At 39.2% G+C, this 24,970-nt stretch overlaps 1 pseudogene; it reads left to right on the top strand.

Annotated features, from left to right (window-relative positions):
* Window positions 1–24,970, top strand: part of LOC149206003 (uncharacterized) — a 47,138-nt pseudogene that overhangs the window by 3,819 nt on the left and 18,349 nt on the right.

The following is a 24,970-nucleotide window of genomic DNA, read 5'->3' as shown; positions in this document are numbered from 1 at the left end:
TCCCTGTTAATTTTAGGCCAACTGTCGTTGATCATGTGATATGGGTCAGCAAAAAAATACAACTATTCTGTGCTTTATAACTTATTCTTCCTTTGTTTCCATGGAAATGGAAGTGAGTTAGAAAAGTGTCTTCAATAAATTGGAATCAGTCTATGTTATATGTTTTCCTTTTTCCAAACCAATATATTTAGATAATGACCTGTTTATATATATAAACCTATGTTGATGACTGCAGGAGATTCTACGGAAGTGCAATGATGCAAAGGTCCTTTTCGATAATAAAACCACATCAGAAACAGTGAAGGAAAAGCAGAGAACTGAATTGCTGAAGCAAATAGACAATATAATTGCTCAAAATGGAGGCATTCCCTATTCTAATGAGTTGTTCCGTGAAGCTCAGGTATGTGTGCAATTTTCAGAATTCAAATATAGTGGCAATGAACACTGAGAGACCTCTTTGCTAATTCTAGTATATTTATGTAGGAATGGTCAAGTAAGCACAAGGATGTCGACTCTAGTCGATATTCAAATCCACAGGTACATATTTATATAGAAAATATTCAAAAAGCACATGAGGAACAACTTAAGAAGTTGACTCTAGCCGATATTCTTTTCATCTCTGCATCTCTTGACTCCTCATGGTTAATCCATGATGCCAAAGCCATTAATTGTAGATCTCCTAGCTTGGCATTAGGGTCCCAAACATTCATGTTTGTGAGGGCCATGTTGTGCAAATAAAACTTAGGCATTTTGGCCCTATCCTGTCATGTACTTTGATCACAAAGATCAATAAACTGCCTATAGTCCTAAAATGGCATGGTTCCCCTTTGTGCTAGTGTCTTAATCTGAAACTGTAAGCATTGTTCTTTGAGGTAAAGAACATAGGATTTAGCTGGCATTCTATGCTGGATGGCCTCCGAGGAGAGGCTGGCTATACATGCTAGTTGGTTCTCTCTTTCCTGCGGCTGTCCCCTCAGCCATGCATTTTCTCTCTCAAGTTGACTTCTCGTTATTGCTTCTCTGTCCCTTAAGCCACTTAGCCCTTTTCCCATTTCTTTGAGTTTCTCTTCCATGTGGCCAATGTCTTCCACCCCCTTTGATTTGGCGATCTATAGCCATCGGTGGGTTCTGGACCTCTCCTTCTCAAGTTTGAAAAACAATGGGATGGAAAATGTTTGAGGTATTACCCTGCCTCCTTCAACAAATCGATAGTAGGAGTCTAGGTTAGGTTGGGGGTTGGGTTCCTTTGTCTTTGGGTCTTCTTATTTTGTTTCCTGTTGCTCCCTTACCTTGCTTTCCAATTTCTATGCCTCTTGTAGTTTCAACAGAGTATCCTGTAGGACTGTTTTTGCTTCTTGTAGGTTTTGTTGTGGATCCTGTAGGATTGCCTTACCTTTTGAGGAAGCTGATCTAGTATTAGGCCTCCTTACATAGGTGATAGATGACTTAGGGGAATGCATTTTGTCTCTTTGTGTAGGGTAATCTTCAATCTCAATAGGATTTTTTGTTGATATTTGTGGCTTCCCTTGTTTGATTATTGTGCTCTTTCTTGTTCTGAAATATAGTGGGGTTTTCCTCCTTCTTTTTCTTTTTGCTTGATTGGGGTGATGAGAGAAGTGAGGGAAGTTGCTGCCTCTCTCTAAATGGCCTCTAGATACACCCTAGCTGACTCTTCCTTGTGTTCTTTCCCTTCTGCTTCAATGCCTTCTTCCTCTATGTTTTTCCTGTTTTCTTCCTCTTGTGGATCTTCATCATCTCTATCGGTTTCTTCCTTAGTTTCCTCCTCTATTTCATTATCATCCTCCTTCTCTTCTCCCTCTTCTTCTTCCTCTTCATCATGATCCTGTGTGTCAGCTTCTTCTTCATCCATATCATCCTTAGCTAGCTCTGTATCTTCCTCTTCTTGTTTTGCCTCCTTCTCAATGACAGAAGGACTCACATCATAAGTGAGGGTTTTGATGTCATCCTCTACTAGCAAGTCTTTGAAGACTGACCATGTTCTAGGGATTCTGATGTTTTGGAGGGAATCTTCAATGAGGATCCTAATCAATCGATGGTGAGCCAATTGTTGGGAATTCCCTTCCTTCACTTTGTTGTTGGAGTCTATGAGTGATTGCAGCAAGAAATAGGGTATGTTGAGTCTTTGGTAAACTGGTGTTTCTACCCCAAATCTTGATTCTTCAAGGATCTTGAAATGATAGCCATAAACAACACTATATCTACTCTCACATGAGAAGTATTTGATGATTTGGTAGCCTACCTCACTCCATGGGTATGTCATACTGTCCCTCCTTACTCCATTTTTGTCCTCAGTGGGTTATTCACCTTCTAAAAAGAATTTCCTTTTTGCCACCTGACTATCTCCATTGTCTTCTTTTCTAAATGGAATTCCTAGGGGAAGTGTGGTGACCCTACTGTTGAGCTTTGGGGTGAGATCTATAGTGAGGCATCTTACTAAAATAGTGGCATGGATTCTGTTGTGTGGAGTGAGGGAGTGATAAAATTCTTGAACCACCTCATCATCATACCCTCAGAATTTTTCGAAAAACACCATCCAGTTGTGTCTTGTAAAGATTTCAAGCACTTGAGGGTGTTGTTGTATTCTTATAGTGTTTGTGGGCTCTCTCATATTAAAACCTCCCATCATCTTGCTGGTGAAGCTTGAGGAGAAAATGAGAGGGTTGACACAATTTTTTTTAAATGCGGGAGCAAAACAGAGTTGACTGTGTATGTAATTCACTTCTCGTAGTTGCTAAATTCACTAGATTTTAGAATATCTCTGGTTCATTTGCTTGCAAATGGGGATGAAATTTTAGAGCCTACCTCTTTAGAATGGTTGCAGTGGAAAATTCCCATTATATACCCTCTTGAACTCTTCTCTGCCTATCCTGTAGACTGTCTCTGTGTATCCTGTAGGAATCCCTATGCATGCTTCTGTAGGAATTCCTATGCAGAACAATGGATATTTTCTTACAGTAGGTGGCCTGGGTTATGAGAGCGACTTGAGTGAGGGAGTTTCAAGGAGGTGAAGTGCATGAATGCATGGGAACGATGTTTTATTTCCCTTTACCGTGTTTCGAGGTGAGGTGGTTTGCTAGCAGCAGAGGTACGTTGCCATTTTTGGACTGTTGGTCCCCACTAGCACCTCATCATTTACCACTCTTCGTAACCAGCTCCCACCTTGTATATCCGTAGTTTAAGTGCTTTTTTTCCTACTCCTTCTTTGTCTTTGAGATGACTATAGCTACGTGTGAGAGGACACTCGGTTCTACATGTGCTGACTGAACGAAGGTGGCCAAGTTAACTAGCCACCTTTTCACTTATAAACCAACTATCTCATAACCCTTACAATTTTTGACTACATGATGCATATGAGTGAGCGAGCGGGATACTTACCTGTGGTTTCGATGCCATGTTGTAGCTGTCGACACCGGAGGTGTTGTGTTGTTTCTTTGCTGCATGCCATTATTTTTCCTCCTCTTGCTGTCTGCTAATGGTTTCTTTTCTTTTGCAGTTATCTGTGGCTAAAGATATGATGTTGTTGTTGCTATGGAGCTCCTAGATCATCCTAGTGAAGACCTGTTGCTGGTGATTGGCATTCTGTGGGATAGGCCACTACAGGATTTCCTACAGAATGTCCTGCAGCTACTTCTCCCTCAAAATTATTTAATCATGTTGTTGGCTGGGGCTATGAGGATGGTGTAATGAATGGAAATAAGGAGTAGGAGTGTATGTAGAGCAATGGATACTTAGGTAATGCTCTTACTCCACTCTGTTTTCCCTTCCCTTTATTTTTAAGACTGGGAGAAACTGTTGAAACTGTTTTTTTTTGTTTTGAATGGTGGGTGGAGGGATGATGATGGAGGATGAGGTGAGGTGTTACATCATGCATAAGGTGAATTTTAGGGACCTAATAAACCTATCATGTTCCTCAGATTTCTTCCTGTAGGTTTTTTGGGCCACTGTAATTCCTACAGGATCATCCTGTAGGTTTTCAGGGGATCCTGTAGAAAACACAGTCTTCGCATAAATTGAAGCAATGGAGTGAAAAAATGATAGAAATTATGGAGGGATGCATGGTAAGGAGTGGAGGAGATGAATATGTGTGAGGCAGGGTTCCCTTTGGATCCTCGTTTTTCTCCTTGACTATCTTTCTCACCCACCTGCAAATAACAATTATATATTTTTCTCTAAAAAACAACTAGGCCACCTCAAAGAGGTTTTGACCCTAGCTGTTTGCCCTGGGTGCCTCAAGGAAGGTTTTCACCGAGGGATCTTCTTATTTTTTTTCTTCATCATTACGCCGCCTCACGAGGTTGTCAACCCAAAGATGGGACTCAGGCACCTCATGGAGGTTTTCACGTGAGTCCTTATTCTTTTTCTCTCTTTTTCTTTTTCAGTGACTTAATGAGGGAGGAGCTGCAACTTTCTCCACCATCATCACTATTTTATTGATATTATCAATGAAATCTTGTTTTCATAAAGGTCTCTTGTACATTTTCAATTAGTGCCTATTAATAAGAAAAGGAATGGCTTCTTCATCTATTGTTCTAATTTGTTCTGAACCATTATCATGGCATCTTTCCACAACATAAGGTCCGAGCCATCTTGTCCTTAACTTTCCCTTGAAGTCTTTATACCTAGAACCATACAACAATGCCAAATCACCCTCCTGAAATTGTTTCTCCTTAATATGTTTATCATGCTAGATATTCCTCTGAAGTTGAACTATCTCTATATGTAGGAGGGCTTGCATTCTGAATTCATCTAAGCCATTCAATTGGAACAATCTCTCTTTCTGTGCATTGTTGAGATCCAAATCTAGTTGGAATTCCATCCTTAATGTGTTATAGTCAAACTCAATGGACGACAAGGCCTTTCTCCCATAGACCATATCATAGGGAGTGATCTAGTGGTGGTCTTCCATGTGGTATTATAAGCCCAAGTGCCCTCAACTAGTCTTTTTACCCAATCCTTTCTGTTGTTGCTCAATACCTTGGTTAAGATTCCCTCCAATGCCCTGTTGGTCACCTCCACTTTCCCATTAGCTTGTGGATCATAGGGAGTGGAGGTCCTATGCTTTATTTTGTGATGGCTGAGCAGGTCTTCAATAATGTTGGAGGTAAACTGGTTGCCTTGGTCTATGAATAGCTCTCTAGGGTACCCAAATTTGTAGAATACATTCTCCCTTAGAAACTCAGCCACCTTCTCTTCTGTTGCTGCCTTAATTGCCTTGGTTTCAGCCCACTTAGTCAAATAATCAGTGCACACAATAATGTATTGTTTTTTCTCTGAAGGAGGGTTGATAGGCCCAATGAAGTCTATGCCCAACTTGTCAAATGGCTCAAAAGTCACTTGAGGCTACAAGGGCATTTCATCTCTTGAGTAGGCATTCCCATCCTCTAGCACTGATCACACTGATTAGTGTACTTTTGTTGGGCACGAGATCCCCCAAGGGAATTTTTTGGGATTAAAGCCTAGATTTTTCTTAAAAGTTGTAAATCTGATGTAAAGACTCCACAATTTGTTGGCGCAGAGTGCGTAGTTTGTAAAAGTGCCATACGGTTGTCCACCCTAAATTTTGTAATCTAATGTCGGCTATATAGATCTACCCATGGTCCGCGAACCATGGGATTGTATAAATAGAGCAAGGCTCTAAGTTGTAAAACAAGAAACTTAAGTGATGATCATGAAATAGAAGCATAGCGGAAGATCTAAGTGTAGAGTCGAGTCTTTGGGTCGTAGAGTAGGAGAAGGCTCTGCAGCTGAGTGTGCAGAGGCCTAGTAGTTAACTAACATCTATAAGAAGATAAGTAATATACACGATGTAATTTGGGGAAATAGCGTAGATTGCTGCCATAGCAGCGTGAAAGTATCTCAGCCCCTAGTTAGGGCTCTGTGAAGGACGATTCTAACAGATTGTGAAGGTCTTGTAGGTCTAAACAGTGCGCGAAGTGACCTATGCAAAGGTAGGAACAGTTGGATTAAATCAAGAACTCAAACATCTCAAGGGTGTGGAAACTTGGTTCCAGCACCCCCCCATACTGCTTCAAGTGAGACTTCAGTCCGTGCTTCACGAGCTGATGCCGAAAGAGCCAGTAGCGTAGGAATTTGTTTGGCTAATTAACTTCGAACCTAGGTTAGGCCCTCTCAAGCCAACAAATGGTTCCGTTTCCAGGACCAGAATCTGCATAGAGATGTCTGATGTCATATCATTGGAATCCAACTAAGAAGGAATTGAAGGCTAGTTGGAAAGAAGAATCCACAAGTTCATGGTGCAGGAGAACAAGAATTTGCGATTGTCAAAAGAAGAGTGGTTAGACTACTACCTGTACACAGATATCCATAAAATTTTCTTTGCATCTTTCCTTACTAAGTCGTATGAGTGGATCATGAAACTAGCAGATAGCCAAGGAAGGTGCAAGCTTGACGGTCCTATTGTGTCGACCCCAGAGTTGGTGCGCAGATTGTAAGCATTCGAGGATAAGAACGCATGCACTGTTGATCATTGTCTTGACCAGATTATAGGAGGATTCATTACTGACTTTGCGGTTGACACATCAGTCAGATACAACGAGGTAAAGCGACGTTTTCTCAAAGGACCGTGAGGTAAGTACGTAAAGTCTCTCAATAATTGGATTAAAATGCTATTGTGTGAAAAGAGTATTATGTAGTTACATTGATGTTCAGGGTTACACAAAGTGGGAAAGCTTACAGAAAAGAAGGAAGTAAGGGACCAGAGAGCAACCCCTTTATTTCACCTCTCCGAGGGGACGAGGAAGAGCTTGCGAAGGTCTCTTCGTGAAGTGTGATCCATTTGATAAGGCAAAGTATTCCGTGCATACCACCCCCACCCACACCGCCACCAGCTTCGCCTCCATCACCTCCATCTTCACCCGTACCTCCTTCGCCACCACTGCGATTCAATATGGCAAGCATGATAAAGTTTCCTTTGTTCAAGGGATTGGGAAATGAAGATCCAGACCAATTTTGGTTCGTGGTAAGGGCTGTATGGGAAGTGAAAGGAGTTACAGATGACAATATAAATAAAGTGACACTGCTTAGTGTCCTGTAGCATTGCGTGTTGACTTGGTATATTAAGCATTCTAATGATAATCCGAATGCAAGAATCATGGATATCCTAAACAAGGAATTTAGCAGGCTGAAGTCTAAAGCACAGTCAATCATTGGATTCAAAGAGATTTTGATGCTACCAAGCGAGACTCCTTGGGAGTTGGATCAAAGGATGAAATGTACGATTCACGAAGCTAATAGGAATCTGACGGAAGGACAACAACGTAAATGGTTTGTAGCATCACTAATGCCACATTTAAGGAGTGTGATATCTCAACAGAAGCTATTTACTTTGGTAGAGGCCTTAGAGATCGCGATGAGGCTGCACGAAACCCCGATGTAGGATCCTAACTTATGCGGGGAGTTTGAATTGGAACTTTGTACAAGATGCAAGGTAGCACTGTTTTTGATGGGTGCAATAGTTTTGTGGTTCTTGAAAGTGGAGCAGAAAATCTAGTGGTCTCTGGAGAGAAGACCATGCCATGGCATCAAAGGCTTGGACATATTGGAGAGAAGGGACTTCAAATACTTCATGGTAAAGGTATCGTAGAAGGTATGAGTAATAGCTCTCTGGATTTTTATTTCTATAAAAATTGTGTATATGGGAAGCAGAATCGGGTGAGTTTACCCTCTAGTGGTAAGAGGGTGAAGCAGAGATTAGAACTTGTGCACAGTGATGTGTTTGGACCTGTGAAGGTCCCATCACTGGGTAAGTTTGTGTACTATGTATCATTTATAGATGACTTATCAAGGAACACATGGATATATTTCCTTAAGAATAAATCTGAAGTCTTTGATAGGTTTAAATAATTTAAGGCTCTGGTGGAAAACCAGACAGAGAAGAATATAAAGATGTTGAGTATAGATAACAATGGAGAATTTTGCAGTAAGAAATTTGAAGAATTCTATAAGAAGTGTGGTATAGCATGACAAAAGACTACTCCATATACACCTCAACAAAATGGAGTTTCAGAAAGAATGAACAAGAAATTGATGTAAAGGGCAAGAAGCATGCTCAATGGTGTTGGGTTAGGACAAGAATTATGGGTATAGGTGGTGGACACTGCATGTTACCTGGTCAACAAATCACCTTCATTAACGTTGGAGGATAAGACTCCACAAGAGGTATGGACTGGTAAGAAACCCTCTCGTTCACATCTGAGGGTATTTGGATGTAATGCATATGTACATGTTCCAAAGGAGAAATGGACTAAGTTGGATAGTAAATTTGAAAAGTGCATCTTTATTGGGTATAAGGATGGTTTAAAGGGTTATAAGCTTTGGAACCCAATAACAAGGAAGGTTGTGTACAACTGAGATGTGGAGTTTAGAGAGGTAAAATATGTTATTAAACATGAAGTCCAACCAAACGAACCTGAGAAGATAGAGTTTTAGCTTAATGAGGAAGAATCAGACTCTACAACAGAGGAGGAATCAGAAGATGAAGAGCCACAAACTCGAGGTGTGAGAAGATCAGTTCGAGAAAGAAGGCAGCCAGAAAGGTATAGTCCATCTGCTTTCTGTTCAAACTTTGCTTTATCTATTACTAATGATGATCCCAGAACTGTGAAGGAAGTAGTAGATTCAGTGGATGGAAAGCTCTGGAAAGAGGCCATGGTTGATGAAATTTCATCTTTGCACAAAAATGAGGCTTGGGATCTAGTGGAGTTGCTGACTGGAAGGAAACCCATTGGCAGCAAATGGGTGTTGAAAAAGAAGACAAATGCAGAAGGAAAGGTCAAGAAATGCAAAGCTCGGTTGGTAGCAAAAGGTTATTCCTAGGTGCCAGGAATTGATTTTGGTGATATTTTTTCTCCTGTTGCCAAGGTAGCTCCTATTAGATGACTTTTATCTGTTGCTGCTGCTTTTGATTTTGAGGTAGAACAGATGGATGTGAAGACAACATTTCTTCACGGGGATCTAGAAGACGAGATCTACATGAAGCAACCTAAAGGTTTTGCGATGAAGGGTAAGAAAGAACTGGTATGCAAGTTAAAGAAGTCTCTGTATGGGTTAAAACAGACACCAAGGATGTGGTATCAGAAATTTGATACATTTATATGGGGACTTGGCTTCACCAAAAGCAAAGTAGATCACTTTGTGTATTTTAAATTAATTGGTGACTTTTTTATTTATCTGGTCTTGTATGTGGATGATATGTTGCTAGTTGGAAATGACAAAGAAGTTATCCAGGATTTGAAGATCCAATTGTCCTCCAAATTCGACATGAAAGATCTTGGTGCTGTAAAATATATTTTGGGCATGGAAATTAAAAGAGATCAGGCAAAGAGGAAGCTCTGGTTAAACCAGAGGAAGTATGTTGAGACAATATTGCAGAGGTTTAATACATAGGATAGTAAACCGGCGAAGGTTCCTATTCCGGTAGGTGTAAAGTTATCCGATGAACAGTGTCCCAAGACACAAGAAAAGGAAGAGGACATGTCCCGTGTTCCATATGCAAGTGCAGTCGGTAGCTTGATGTATGCGATGGTCTGTACTAGACCAGACATTGCACATGCAATGGGAGTATTGAGCAGGTTTATGTCAAAACTAGGGAAGGAGCACTAGACAACAATGAAGTAGTATTTTAGGTATTTGCATGGCACCAGTGATTATGATTTGTGCTACCAAGGAAGACCAGGATCGGACAGAGTGTTGGATATTCATGGCTTTGTTGATGCAAACTGGGTTGGAGATCTGGATCAGACAAGATCTACAAGTGGGTATGTTTTTAACCTATTTGGAGGTGCATTCAATTGGATGAGTGAGAAACAATCTGTAGTGGCACTATCAACTACAGAGGCAGAATACATGGTAGCCACTCATGAAAGAAAGGAAACAGTTTGGTTGCAGAGATTTTGTTCAAGTATGGGGTTAGTACAAGGAGCTATAAGGATAGACTATGACAGCGAAAGTGCAATTTTCTTGGAAAAGAAGCCTACGTATCATTCAAAGACAAAGAACATTGATGTTCAATATCACTTTGTAAGGGATATGATAGAATACAAAAAGGTTTTGATGGTAAAGGTGAACAGTTTGAAGAATACTGCAGATGCATTGACAAAATCTGTGAGCTCTGAGAAGTTCTCTTGGTGTAGAGAAACAATGGGCGTTGAAGGGCTGGATAAATGACTAAGCTCTCTTGTGGCCCACCATGGAGAGAAAACAACAAGTGGAAGAATGTTGGGTTGTGTTATATTCTTTTCATGACTAGCCCACATAGTTAACCGAGGGGTTAGAGGGGGCACGGGGGTGGGGTGGAGCCCCCCCTTTGTTGTGTTGATTGCGTAACGATGGGGTCATAGGGGGTTTGAGGGGTGCAGGTAGCCCACTCTATGGGGTTCAGATTTTCACCTATGTTAGGTTGGGTGGACCCAGCCATGGTTTTGTGCATGATTTTCACACATGGTTTTGGACGCGATGGTTTTTCGGTCCATGGTATTAGATGCTTCGGAATGTATAAATATGTATTGTAACATTGAAAGGAACATAATGAAAAATCAAGCTGGTAGTCCCAGTTTTGGGATCCAGGGGAAAATATCTATGTATATGTGTTTTTTATGTATTATGCTCTTGCATTATTTATTTTCTATGTTTTAGAATTCGTATGCAGGTAATTTCTATACAGGGTTAAAACCTACATGGCGGCCGAGAGGTTTATGGGGAAATTAGTAAGATAATTAATGTAATAGGTAAGTGACCTATTCTTATTGGTCAAGTCACCAACTTCAGAAGGTGGGTCTCGTTCATGGCATGTGAGCCGATGGTTAAGTAGCGCGCAGGTTCAAGTGTTGTGACCGATGTTCTCGAGGCGATCAATGATTATCGTGTCGTTGGTTCTACAAGGTAATGTTAACTCATGGGCATGTCTGAGTGTGATTGGAGCAAAGAGTCATAGGATAAAAAGGGATCAAACAATGGAGGATGATCAGGTTAAAAAGCCATGTTTAATGCATGTGTTATTCATGTTGTGAGCATGCCTATGAGACATTAGATCAAATCTTTTCCAATGATTGATCGTGAAATTGTGCAGGTGTTAAACATGCTAGGGATTTTTGGGAAGGGAAATAATGTGTTAGATGGGATGCGATGGGAAATCTCTAGTCATTGATCTTGAATTAACCGAGATCTTCCCTATATACCTGATCGCTCTTTCTAAAGGGTCTCTTACCCTCATATTTAAATTCAACAGAGAGGAATACTTAGAAATATTTTAGTAGGGGGTGTAATTCTATCACAACATTGTCTCCATTTGGGGATGGCTTCTTGGTGCAAGGAGCCAAGAATGTGGGCTAGGTGCCTTTTCTGGTTGTGTTATGGAGTCGCAATTAATCAACGACATAGGCTCCCGATTAGGTAGTTTCATATAGTTACAACATAGGGGAAATATTTGCGATGCAATTGATTAAAGGGGAAAATTAATGAAGAAATGACAAGATTTTATTAAAGGATATAATCACCACCATAGGGAAAAACACAATTCCCTAGACCATCTATGACAAAGAGCTAGCTACAATGGAAAGTGTGGAAAGCAATAACAAGGGTCATTGTGAGACTCTTTAGGACAAACTGGATAGGTTTATGCACTTGATAACAATTTTGGAGGAGCGTATGGAATGAATTTAAGGTCAAATAACACTGCTACGAAGAATTTGTCAAGGATTGTAAAGTATCTTGTCATGGGAGACAACTGGGAGTGTTCATCTCGCAAGCTCTTCCAACCCTATTAAGGAAAGAATTCAGGTTTTTGATAGCTATTAGAATTATCATTGTGTACAACGTTTAAGTATTACAAAGCACGGAGGTTCTGTGGCTATGTTTGTGGAAAAAGTGTTACTCATATTTACATAATTAACCTTATAAAATGTAGTGATTTCAATTTTATTAAAATGAAATGGTTAATTCTCATTTTACTTGTTTAAAATATGTCGAATGCAAAGGAATCTTGAGATGCAATATTATATTATCATTTCATTTTCTTTTCAATGTGCCTAGACATAAATAATTATTTAATTTATTTTACGATATATTTATTTTTCCTTTATATGTGTAATGCCGAATGAACAACTATTTTTTTATAAGTAACCCCGGAGCCCTTCCCAAATAAACTATTACGTGTTAGGTGATGAAACACAAAATCTGAAGAGATAAAAGGTGATGCGAAAGGGGAATTTTGTCTCCCGGAGAAATGATAAAAGTATATGTAATAGGATTGCCTCTGAAGTGACTGTCATATTGCAAAGATATAGATATCGGGACAAGGAAAACATTAAGATACAAGATTTTAGGACACCCTTACATGGAAGTTACTATCGAACGTTTCTCTACTATCATCAATTGTCTATAGCCTCGATGGAGTCATTCATTGCCTCGCTGGTAAGATTTTCCTTTGCTTCTTATTTTTCCAAACCGTTAAGGTCTATCATATTTTCAACTAATTTCTTACATAGCTTTCCATTTGCATGACACAGTGGAAAGGACCACATTGGAGGTTTCCATTGTCATTGATGTCGCTCCACTTCCAAGGAGTGCCTGTAGCCCCAGTGGAGTCATCAACATACCTTGCTTTAACCAAAATCTAGGGAATCGGTAGGTTGTGCCTTGAATCCCTCAATGTCACTGACCTTGCTCTGCTTCCAGCAAGCGTCTATGGCCTGGACAGAGTTGTCAGCATACCCCATCTTAAGAATCTGGGATAAATATTAGTGATAACAGACCATGATAGTTTTTTGTTCATACAAGAGGAAATGATTTTATTTACCGACTTGTGCTATTGAAGTTTCCAACATAAAAGGGTTATTAGGTGATCTCCAGGACACGAGGCAAGGGATCAACTGGGATCCAGATTTGTTTTGTGTACAAATCACATAACCTTAAAATTGATTGTGTTTGAGAACCACCTAGGGAACCATGAATAGATTAACAATAGAAAATTCAACACTTAATTACTTCTAAATGGGAAAAAGAAAACTCACATGATTTTAAAAATTTCTCTTAGTATTTTTCAGATTGTATAAGGTTTACAGTTTCATTCCTACATCTCAACTATTATTAGTTAAGAATTATTTGATTATAATTATTTCATTTCCAAGTTATTTCTCGTTATGTATTTAATTTGTTTATATACACATTCTATATATGTCATGTATTACTAATTCTTTCTTATAGTTGTTATTACTATTATTTTATTTTTTTAATTTCGTATATATATATATTTATTTATTTATTTATTTTGAAAGGAAAATCTTTAGTAGGTAATGTAATTTTTGAGGAATTGACCGTTGATGGCATGACCAACTTCCTCTCCTTCAAGTTTCTTGACGAAGAATGAGTTTTCCTCCTCAACTCTATCGATAACAAATGGTCCTATCCAGAGGTAATGGTAGATTCAGTGAGCCCATTCCCCTTAGGGTAATAAGTTGTCAAGTGCCCCAATTTAATTTCATAGTTATTACAAAAATTATGAAATGCAGCTAAAAAAAAGGGCTTAGCATTTTTAGCTATAATTTTCTAGGGGCGGCCAAAATGAGAGAATATATTCTCATTTAAAAATTCCATTACAGCCTTATCATTAATCTTTCTCAATGGTGCAGCTTCCACCCACTTTGTAAAATAGTCGGTTGCGGTGATGGTCCAATGGTGTTGAGTGCTAGAAGGGGGGTGGATTTCCCAAATGAAGTCTAGACCCGATTGCTAGAAAGGTACCTCAGTTACGATAGGCTTAAGGGGCAGCACAACGAGGTTTTGCTTCTCTACAAAAATCTGGCATTGGTGGCAAGACCTTGCTTTTCTATTTACATCATGAAAAAGGGTGGCCCAATAAAGGTCACTTCTTAAAATTTTATGGGTCGTAGAGCACCAAGAATAGTGGCCACTGCACACCTTGCTGTGATTTTGAGTGATCAGATTATCGACCTGAGACAAGAGAACACAATTTAATAAGATACCTAATGGATCACTCTAGAATAAACTGCCATCTATAATATAATAACTAATAGATTTTAATTTAAGAGAACATTTCATAGCTTTTCTCAAGGAATTGAGCAGCTTCATAGTCTGAAGGTAACTAATAATATCCTTGCACCAATCGGCTGACAAAAAATTAGGATGAATGGCAGTAGGATCGGGTTGAGGTTGCAACAACTGTGATTGCTTTTCTTGTCGATCTTCCCTTTTGCAACCGAACTCTTAAGAGAAATAAAATTGTTGCCGAGTGAATCAAAGTTTTCCTCAATTAGTAACTTAGATAACCTATGTCATTTGATGATTTTAATAGGTTTTAATTCCAGATTGTATTCTTGGGTTTTAGCAATCCATTTTCCCCTTCAACCCTTAGTGTCATGTTGTAAGAGTATATCTTTTATAGTAGGGTGAGGGAGATATACTATCAATTTAGCCAGTAGAATGTATTCCTTGAATGCCTTAAGGGTTTTTACTAAGGCATAAGCTTGCTTTTCTATAATATTATATTTCAACCCAACATTTTGGAGGAACTCATTGAAAAAGGTAACGGGTTGTTCATACCCATATTGGTTCTTTTGCAACAAGACTACAGCGATAGTATGCTCAGAAGCAAATGGAAAAATGATGAAATCCTTCATGTAATTTTCACTAATGAGGACATGAGCCTCCATAATAGCTCTTTTAATTTCTTGGAAATAATTCTTTGATGCTTCATCCCATTGAATATCATTACCCTTTTTCATCATACAAGTAATATTCTTGATTATTTCTATGAAATTGGGAATGAATCTTCTCACAAAATTTATTTTCCCTAGAAATGCCTAGACTTCTTTCTTAGTGTGAGGGAAAGAAATAGTTTGAATTTCTTGTACTCTTTCGGGATCAATCCTAATGCCCTAGCAGGATACTATATGCCTCAATAACTTCCCTTTTGTCATAAAAAAGAAAGATTTATTCGGATTTAAAAACAAGTTGAACCTACGATACTTCTAGAAGATATCCTCTAGGTGTCTAAGGTGTTGGTCATCGTCGGAAGAGAAGGCAACCATGTCATTTAAATATATGACCATGGAACTGATACTTTTCATTGGAAAAGGAAATATCCATTGCCCGCTGAAATGTTGCTTTGACATACATTAACTTCAAAGGCATTTTCTAATACATGAACCTTTCCCAACGAGTAGTGAAAGTATTTTTATACATGCCATCCCTATGGATAACTATCTATTTGTAACCAGAGAATCCATCCATCATGGAGATGCAGGTAGTACACACTACTGATTATAGAATGGCATCCATTTTACGGTGGGGATAATTATCTTTCAAGGACGCTCTATTTCGATTCCTGAAATCTACACAAAGTCTAATTTCACCACTTTTCTTTGTGACGGGTACTAAATTTGCGATTGAGGTGGAATATCGCAAGGGAACTATAATCTTGGCATCTATCAAGATTTTGATTTCCTTCTCAATAGGAAGAAGTAAAAGCGGGTTAATATGATGAGGCTTCTATCTAAAATGCTTAGCTCACTCTTTTGGGGGAATCTGATGCTTTAGTATATTTTGGTCATAAGCCTTGAGGCCTTCATATGACCAGGAAAAGACGTCAGCATATTTTAAGAGAAGATGAATATAACATTCTTTCATATGAGGTGGCGGGAGCTTAGATAAATTAATCAATTTAATCTTAGATGTAGCGGAGATGTAAACAACATCTACTTCAATATTCAAAGGTTTAAGGGCTGGACAAGCAACAACGTCATTATGATTGAAAGTTTTCTCTAAAGGAATCAATCCTCTGGGGATGCAATTATTTTTCAGCTGAATAACATTATGGTTTTCAATCCTAGAATGTAAATGAGAGGCAAAAGCTGGAGGCATATCACCCTCCGTGTCTTCATTGATGCAATGGTCTAAGAATTCTTCGATCAATTGTATAAACTTATTAATTTCTTGCTCATCCTCAAATATCGTCCAATGCTTAATGTTGTCAGGTATGGAGAGTCTATAAAGGACCTTTATCTCAAACTTAATCTGAAGTCTAAGTGGTGCGACAAAATTGGTTGTTGTAACAGGCAAAGCATCATCTAATTGATTTGTTTGTGGTGTGTAGAAATTCCACCTGTAGATCACCTGATAATACAATGTACTAAAGTAAAATACTAGATCTACTTCTACAAAAAACTTTGCGAAAGCTTAATCGAATATGAGCAAGATCAAATAGAACACATATAACTGATGAAGAGAAAGCAATCACACATGAACACTGAAGAATAATCTGGGGAAAGCCTCAGCCTAAAACCCCAATATATGTATTATCGTACAAGTGGAAATTATCTCAGAATTACACAAAGCTTTAGCTCACAGGCTATCCAGCTCTTAGCACAATCCCTCAATACCACTCACAAACTGAGTAGACAACACATATGCCTTTCCTCAGTCCTCCAAGAATCCTATTTCGTTGCGCAGTTTTCCTTGGGGTCCAATGATGCCACCTGTGTGAATTGGCCTCTTCACACACTCACTAACCTCTGAATTAACTGCACAATCCTGAAGGAGATGAGATCCTTCTGCATGGATGAGTTTCCTATATGGGAAAATTCCTCCAACTGATAGTACATTGTCCCATCCTCTAATCTCAATTGGGTCTCTGGCTGAACTGACATGCATGAGTTATTCATGAGAGAATATTCAGTTATCTGAAGTGCAGTAGTTACATGCATGCATGCATTAACTAACTGAACTCACAATTAGTTCTACAAACTATTAGAACCAATTTAACTGGACTTAACTCAGTTGACTAAGCTAACTAATTACAACTCAAAGTACAACTCATCCACATATCCTTAACTAAAGGATAAATTCCTCAATCAATGGAGAAACTGTTGCATGTCTTCACATGGACTTCATGTTTGATTTTCTCCAACTAATTAACTCAAGATGAATTAATTAATTATTAATCAAATAGTTGCGAAGAACAAATTCAAATTTTACTTCTCAATTTTAGTTCAAGGACTAACTAAAATCAGAATGTATCCCGAAATGCTATTTATAGCAATGCTACTTTTAGCACATCCATTTTTCATTCCTTGTTGCTAAGTCCAACATTGGTACCTAGACTGCTATTTATAGCAATGCTATTTTTAGCAATGCTATTTTTAGCATTTCTTGTTGCCATTTTCAACACGGGGGACCGTAGTTGATTAACTTCTAAGAAAAAATTAGCGACTAAGTCCGAAACCTGATTCCTATAGGCATGCAAATGATGGTGTTTAGTCCGAAATTTGTTTTTCACCTACTTAGTTACCAATTAGTAGTCACCAAATATAGATAAATTCTTCATGTTAATTTTGCACATAGTTTCTAATCTGAGGAGAAGATCTTCATACTTGCCAATATTATTGGTTCTTTCAAAATTTAGTTTAAAATAAAAAGAAGCATTTTTATTAGAAGGTGGTACTAGGCTTAGCCATTGGAGGCTGAGGATTGATTTCCTTATGAGGTAGCGGCCCCTTCCTGGGCCTAAGATTATATTTATGCTGAATTTGAGCCTCCAACTGTTCTGCAAATCATCGAAGATGGGTATCCCAGAATTCTGGTTCTATGTACTCAGGAGAATCGGGGGATGCTATGTCGACGAAATTAATAGAATCCAGATTGGGGCATTATCCTTCTTCAAGGCTCATTAGCTAGCTTATCAAGCCGTCATCATATTCTTAGATAATATTAGCATTATTTCTTCATGGGGTCTCATGAGGCTTCTATCCTTGTTTCAACATTTGTTGCGAATGAGGATGGTTAAAGGGACCATGGTTGCGCTAGGGAAAATTTGGATTATGATTCCGCGGATTGGGACGGAAATTGGGTTGAACCAAAGGATTCGTAAGTAGAGGGGGAATAGGTTTGTTTCCCAGTTGTAAGCCTTGAATATTATTGGTTAGAGATTTAATAAGTTTTGACATTTCGTCAATCTTCTATTATTGCAAAGAGGAAGAGGTAGAGAGATGCTGGGAGGCATATGTACCATTTTTCTTACCTTTAGAGTTAGTATCCTGGGACAACCTTTTTCCTGTAGCAATGATATTTCCCTCACAAGTGCAAGATTTAACTTATGCATCATCTAATGTCACAGGTTCTCTTTCCCTTAGAGCATATGACAGGTCGTTGTCTAGCACAATAGTGAACACCACAATTGCAGAAGTATCGAAAGGGAGAACTGCAGGTGGAAAGTGGTTATAACACTTAGTAAATCAGACATAGATTCATCTAATGTCAATTTTAAAGTGGAAAATTTTGTAAGTCAAAGTTAATTACTCTTTTTAACCCCATATTGTTGTATAAACAATGAAACCAAACTATCCATGGAGTTAATGCTATTTGCAGCGAGGGTTCTAATCCTCTTGCGATGTTCCCCTTCAAAGCTTTGTACAAACATTCTCATGCAGAGATCATCATATTCAGCACCTAAATTTTCAAAATAATCGTGAAACTTGATTACATGATCCTCGATAGTTCAATCACCTTCATTATCGAACTGTGGGAGGTTTCGATCACATTTTGGTGGAAAATAGTGTAAACCCCCTCAGCAATCAAGGGGACAATACCCGACATTAACCCAAGCATTCATAACTGAAGGCAGTTGTGGAACAAGAGGAATAGGAGGAGCTGAAGATTGAGACTGGTTAGGGGGAAGAGGTGGTCTATTCGAATGCTTGGATGGTGCAAGAGAAATCACAAAATTAGGTCGAGAGGAAGATGATGAAGCTGCAGCGAGACAACTTGAATGTGAGGGGTTAGAAATTCCAGTTGCCCAAGGATTAGGGGACAATGGGTAGTTATGTTTGAATTTTTCAAGACGTTTCATCCTATTTTTGATAGTAACAAGCACTTTGGGGTCATCTAAAGGAGGGCCACTTGATGAGCACCAGTATTGCAGCAAGGATGTTGCAACTCTTCAACCTTGGGTTTGTACAAACTTGGAGGTGACAGTGCTATATGCACAAGTAAAAGTGAAGGTCTTTCCTGTTGTCACTGTTTTTTTGGCGAGACACCCCAGGGATTCCAAGCCAGACTTCTATAGAGTCAGAAGAATCTTGATTCTTTGATGGAAGAAGAGAAAATCTACTCTAAGAGAGCTACTCTACTGTAGTAATTAAGAAAACAATATGTAATGCTAAATCACACCATATCCTAATTAACCATTTAAACAACCATGCTAAGTAGAATTTCTAATCAACACTAAACAAATGCTACTATCTAAGCTACAGAAGTAAAGAGCATAAAACCATACTTATGTGTAAGCAAGAAAACTAAACTAAATCTATTTTCACTTTTTTTTGGTTTTTTAGGAAAAATAAAGTGTACAAATTAATTGTTCTTGTGGATGTGACAGGTGTATGGAAGGTGATTGAGGATGGATAGAAGGTTTATGGAGTATTTGTATGGTGTGGAAGGGTCCTAGGAGGCTTTTTGTGACTTCCTAGAGGTTTCCCATCAATTTGGCCTCAAAACAGGTTGTTTCACGAAAACCTACAAGATGTACTAGAAACCTACAGGATGATCTTGTAGGAATTACAGGAAACCTATAGGATACAGCCGAGAGCTAATTGTGAGGTGTTGGTGGTGTTGGGAAGCTTGGAAAAGGTATGTGATGAGTAGAATGGGGTGTTAGAAGATGTAGGAGCACTCAGGAGTAAATATCCAAGATAAGAGATGGTTAGATTCACTCAATGTATCTAGGGGAATTTCAATGAAAAATGATAAAAAAACTAGTGAGGGTGATGCTGGAACAAGAGATGGCTAAGGTGGATGAAGTGAAAGGTGGTTGCTAGTGATGAATGTTTGGTTGTGTTATATTCTTTCTAGTACTAGCCCACATAGTTAACCGGGGGGTTAGAGGGTGGGTGAAGCCCCCCTTCATTGCGGCGATTGTGTACTGGGGGGGTCGCAGGGGGTTTGAGGCGTACTTGTAACCCCACTTTATGGGGTCTAAGGCAGAACCCCAGAAAATTTTGGTTTTGGACGCTATGTTAGGTTGGGCGGACCCACCTATGGTTTTGTGCATGATTTTTGCACATGTTTTTTGAACTCGATGGCTTTCGGTCCATGGTATTGGACGCGATGGTTTTTGGTCCATGGTATTGGATGCTTCGGGATGTATAAATATGTATTATAACATTGAAAGGAACATAATGAAAAAATCAAGATTTTGATCCCGGTTTTGGGATCCAGGGGAAATCTCTGTGTATATGTGTTTTATGTGTTATGCTCTCGCGTTATTTATTTTCTGTGTTTTAGAATTCATATACAAGTAAGTTCTGTATGGGGTTAAAACCTACATTGATATCAGAGCAGTTTTGGCTTCAAGGGGATGCCTTTGTTGCTGAGGGGTTTTGCTCGGGCCTGTGGTAGACACTGTTAAGTGGGAGATCTACGAGATCGATTCTAGTGGTGAAAGAAGATGGTGAGCAATGGAAAGATAGAGATTGAGAAATTTAATGGTCAATGTTTTGAGTTGTGGAAACTCAAGATGGAGAATCTATTGGTGGATAAAGCTAAGTGGATTGTGGTAGATCTGGGTTCTAAACCAACGGGAGTGTCCGATGAAGAATGGAAGAAGTTGGATCGGAAGGCAAAGAGCACAATACGATTGTGTGGCTTAGATTCAATATTTCTGAATGTATCAAGGGAAGCTATGACGAAGGATTTATGGGACAAGTTAGGGACTTGTACCAATCTAAGTCTCTGGTGAATAAACTGTTCCTACAGAAAAAGTTGTATAACCTGAGGATGAAAGATGGAGACTTGGTGAGAGAGCATCTAAACACATTTAATATTGTTATAAGTCAGTTAGCATATGTTGATACTAAAATTTCAGATGAAGATAAGTGCATCAGTTTGTTGTGTTCTCTAGCAGATTTTTGGGATAGTTTGGTTATTGCAATAGGTAGCAATGCAACTACCTTGCAGTTTGGTGAAATAGTCTCAGGCTTGTTGACGGAGGAGATGAGATGGAAAAATATGGAGAGCTAGAATGGTGATGCCTTGTCTTTACAAGGATGGTCCTAGAACAGAAACAAAAATAAGACATCGAGTGGGAGGTCCAAATCTAGAGGGAGATCTAAATCTCCAAGAAAACCCGTAAAGGCAGTGTGCTGGAAATGCGGAAAGGAAGGGCACTACAAAAGGGACTATAAATCTAAAGCTCTTGATAAAGGAAAGGGATCTGATGATGCTGCTTCTGCAGGGGCGACAACCACCTCAGATGAAGGTGGGGATGTGTACTTGGCTTCTTCAAGTACACATGTAGATCATGAGGCATGGTTGATTGACTCAGGTGCATCCTTTCACTTCACTCTGTATAGAGGGTGGTTCTGCGAGTATGAGAAATATGATGGTTGTGATGTCTTCTTGGGGGATGATAGGAAGGCCAAAATCGTTGGTCGTGGAAAGGTAAAGTTGAAGTTGCAAGGTGGCAGAGTTAGAACACTTCTAGGTGTTCTACATATTCATGCATTGGCAAAAATTCTAATTTTTGTAAGCAAGTTGGATGATGCAGGTGTGAAAACAGTGCGCGAGAAGGATACCTGCGATATGGTTTGGGGAGCACTGGTATTGATGCGGGGAGTTCGGATTGGAACTTTGGACAAGCTGCAAGGTAGCACGGTTGTTGATGGGTGCAACAGTTCTGTGGTTCTTGAAAGTGGAGTAGAAAATCAAGTGGTCTCTGGAGAGAAGACTATGCGGTGGCATCAAAGGCTTGGACATATTGGAGAGAAGGGCCTTCGAATACTTCATGGTAAAGGTATGGTAGAAGGTATGAGTAATATCTCTCTGGATTTTGATTTCTGTGAAAATTGTGTATATGGGAAGCAGAATCGTGTGAGTTTCCCCTCTGGTGGTAAGAGGGCGAAACAGATATTAGAACTTGTGGACAGTGATGTGTTTGGACTTGTGAAGGTTCCATCATGAGGTAAGTTTGTGTACTATGTATCATTTATAGATGACTTCTCAAGGAATACATGGATATATTCTCTTAAGAAGAAATTTGAAGTCTTTGACAGGTTTAAAGAATTTAAGGCTCTGGTGGAAAATCAGAGAGAGAAGAAGATAAAGGTGTTGACGACAAATAATGGTGGAGAGTTTTGCAGCATGGAATTTGAAGAATTCTATAAGAAGTGTGGTATAGCACAACAGAATACTACTCCATATACACCTCAGCAAAATGGAGTTGCAGAAAGAATGAATAAGATGTTGATGGAAAGGGCAAGAAGCATGCTGAGTGGTGCGGGTTAGGATAGGAATTCTGGGTAGAGGCGGTGGATACTACATGTTACCTCGTCAGTAGGTCACCTTCATCAGCGTTGGAAGACAAGACTCCACAAGAGGTATGGACTGGTAAGAAACCCTCTCTTTCGCATCTGAAGGTATTTGGATGTGATGCATATGTACATGCTCCAAAGGAGAAACGAACCAAGTTGGATAGTAAATCTGAAAAGTGCATCTTTATTGGGTATAACGATGGTTTAAAGGGTTATAAGGTTTGGAATCCAGTCACACGAAAGATTGTGTACATCCAAGATGTGGTGTTCAGAGAGGTAAAATATGTTATTAAACATGAAGTCTAGCCAAAGGAACCTGAAAAGATAGATTTTGAGCTTAAGGAGGAAGAATTAGACTCTACAGTAGAGGAGGAATCAGAAGATGAAGAGCCACAAACTCTGGGTGTGAGAAGATCAGTTTGAGAAAGAAGGCAGCCAGAAAGGTATAGTCCATCTGCTTTCCATTCACATTTTTGTTTATCTGTTACTGACGATGATCCCAGAATTGTGAAGGAAGCAGTAGATTCAGTGGATGGAAAACTTTGGAAAGAGGCCATGGTTGATGAAATGGAATCTTTGCACAAAAATGAGGCTTGGGATTTGGTGGAGTTGTTGGCTGGAAGTAAACCCATTGGCAGCAAATGGGTATTTAGGAAGAAGACAAATGCAGTAGGAAAGGTCGAGAAATACAAAGCTCGGTTGGTAGCGAAAGGTTATTCCCAAGTGTCACGAATTGATTTTGGTGATATTTTTTCTCTTGTTGCCAAGGTAACTTTTATTAAATTACTTTTATTTGTTGCTGCTGCTTTTGATTTTGAGGTAGAACAGATGGATGTGAAGACAACATTTCTTCACGGATATCTCGAAGAGGAAATATACATGAAGCAACCTGAAGGCTTTGCAGTGAAGGGTAAGAAAGAACTCGTATGCAAGTTAAAGAAGTGTCTATATGGGTTAAAATAGTCACCAAGGATGTGGTATCAGAAATTTGATATATTTATACAGGGACTTGGCTTCACCAGAAGCAAAGCAGATCACTGTGTGTATTTTAAATTAATTGGTGACCATGTTATTTATCTGGTCTTGTATGTGGATGATATGTTGCTAGTTGGAAATGACAAAGAAATTATCCAAGATTTGAAGACCTAATTGTCCTCCAAATTTGACATGAAAGATCTTGGTGCTGAAAACTATATTTTGGGCATGGAAATTAAAAGAGATCGAGTAGAAAGGAAGCTCTGGTTAAACCAGAGGAAGTATGTCAAGACAATACTGCAGAGGTTTAATATGCAGGATAGTAGACCGATGAAGGCTCCTATTCCTGTAGGTGTGAGGTTATATACTTAAAAGTGTCGCAAGACACAAGAACAGGAAGATGACATGTCCCGTGTTCCATATGCAAGTGCAGTCGGTAGCCTGATGTATGCAATGGTCTGTACTAGACCAGACATTGCACATGCAGTGGGAGTATTGAGCAAGTTTATGTCAAAACCAGGGAAGGAGCACTGGACAGTAGTGAAGCATGTTTTCAGGTATTTGCATGGCACCAATGATTATTGTTTGTGCTACCAAGGAATACCAGGATTGGACAGAGTGTTGGATATTCATGGCTTTGTTGATGCAGACTAGGCTGGAGATATAGATCATAGAAGATCTACAAGTGGGTATGTATTTAACCTATTTGGAGGTGTAGTCAATTGGATGAGTAAGAAACAATTTGTAGTGGCACTGTCCACTACAGAGGCAGAATACATGGAAACCACTCATGCAAGCAAGGAAGTATTTTGGTTGTAGATATTGTGTTCAAGTATGGGGTTACTACATGGAGCTATAAGGATAGGTTGTGATAGCCAAAGTGCAATTTTCTCAGCAAAGACCCCGCATATCATTCAAAGACAAAGCACATTGATGTTCAGTATCACTTTGTGAGGGATATGATAGAAGATAAAAATGTGTTGCTGGTAAAGGTAGACACTTTGAAGAATACTGCAGATACATTGACAAAATCTATGAGCTTTGAGAAGTCTCTTGGTGTAGAGAGACAATGGGCGTTTCAGGGCTAGAAAAATGACTAAGCTCTCTTGTGGCCTCCTGTGGAAAGAAATCAACAAGTGGGAGAATGTTGGGTTATGTTATATTCTTTCCAGTACTAGCCCACGTAGTTAACTGGGGGGTTAGAGGGGGGTGGAGCCCCCCTTCATTGTGCCTATTTTGTAGCGGGGGGGGGGGGGGGGGGGGGGGGTTTGGATGCTTCAGCACGTATAAATATGTATTATAACATTGAAAGGAACATAATGAAAAAAATCAAGCTGGTAGTCCTGGTTTTGGGATCCATGGGAAATCTCTGTGTTTATGTGTTTTTATGTGTTATGCTCTCGCATTGTTTATTTTCTATGTTTTAGAATTCATATGAAAGTAAATCTGTACGGGGTTAAAACCTACAATGAAGTTTGAGTCTCTTCCTGAAGTACCTAATTTTCTTAAAACATGTATATCTTGCAAGAACTATGCAACAAGACAAATTTTCATAAACTAGAAAAGTATGAATCAATTGCCTATGTTATGCATGAAGAAAATTGTTGAATGGAATGAAAGCATGAGTGAGATCTTAT

Source organism: Pinus tabuliformis, chromosome 1_2, assembly GCF_031772625.1.
Source record: "Pinus tabuliformis cultivar Carrire ecotype Pingquan chromosome 1_2, CPIR1, whole genome shotgun sequence".
Lineage (NCBI taxonomy): Eukaryota > Viridiplantae > Streptophyta > Pinopsida > Pinales > Pinaceae > Pinus > Pinus tabuliformis.
The sequence above is the reverse complement of the archived record's forward strand: the minus strand, read 5'-3'. Positions and strand labels throughout refer to the sequence as shown.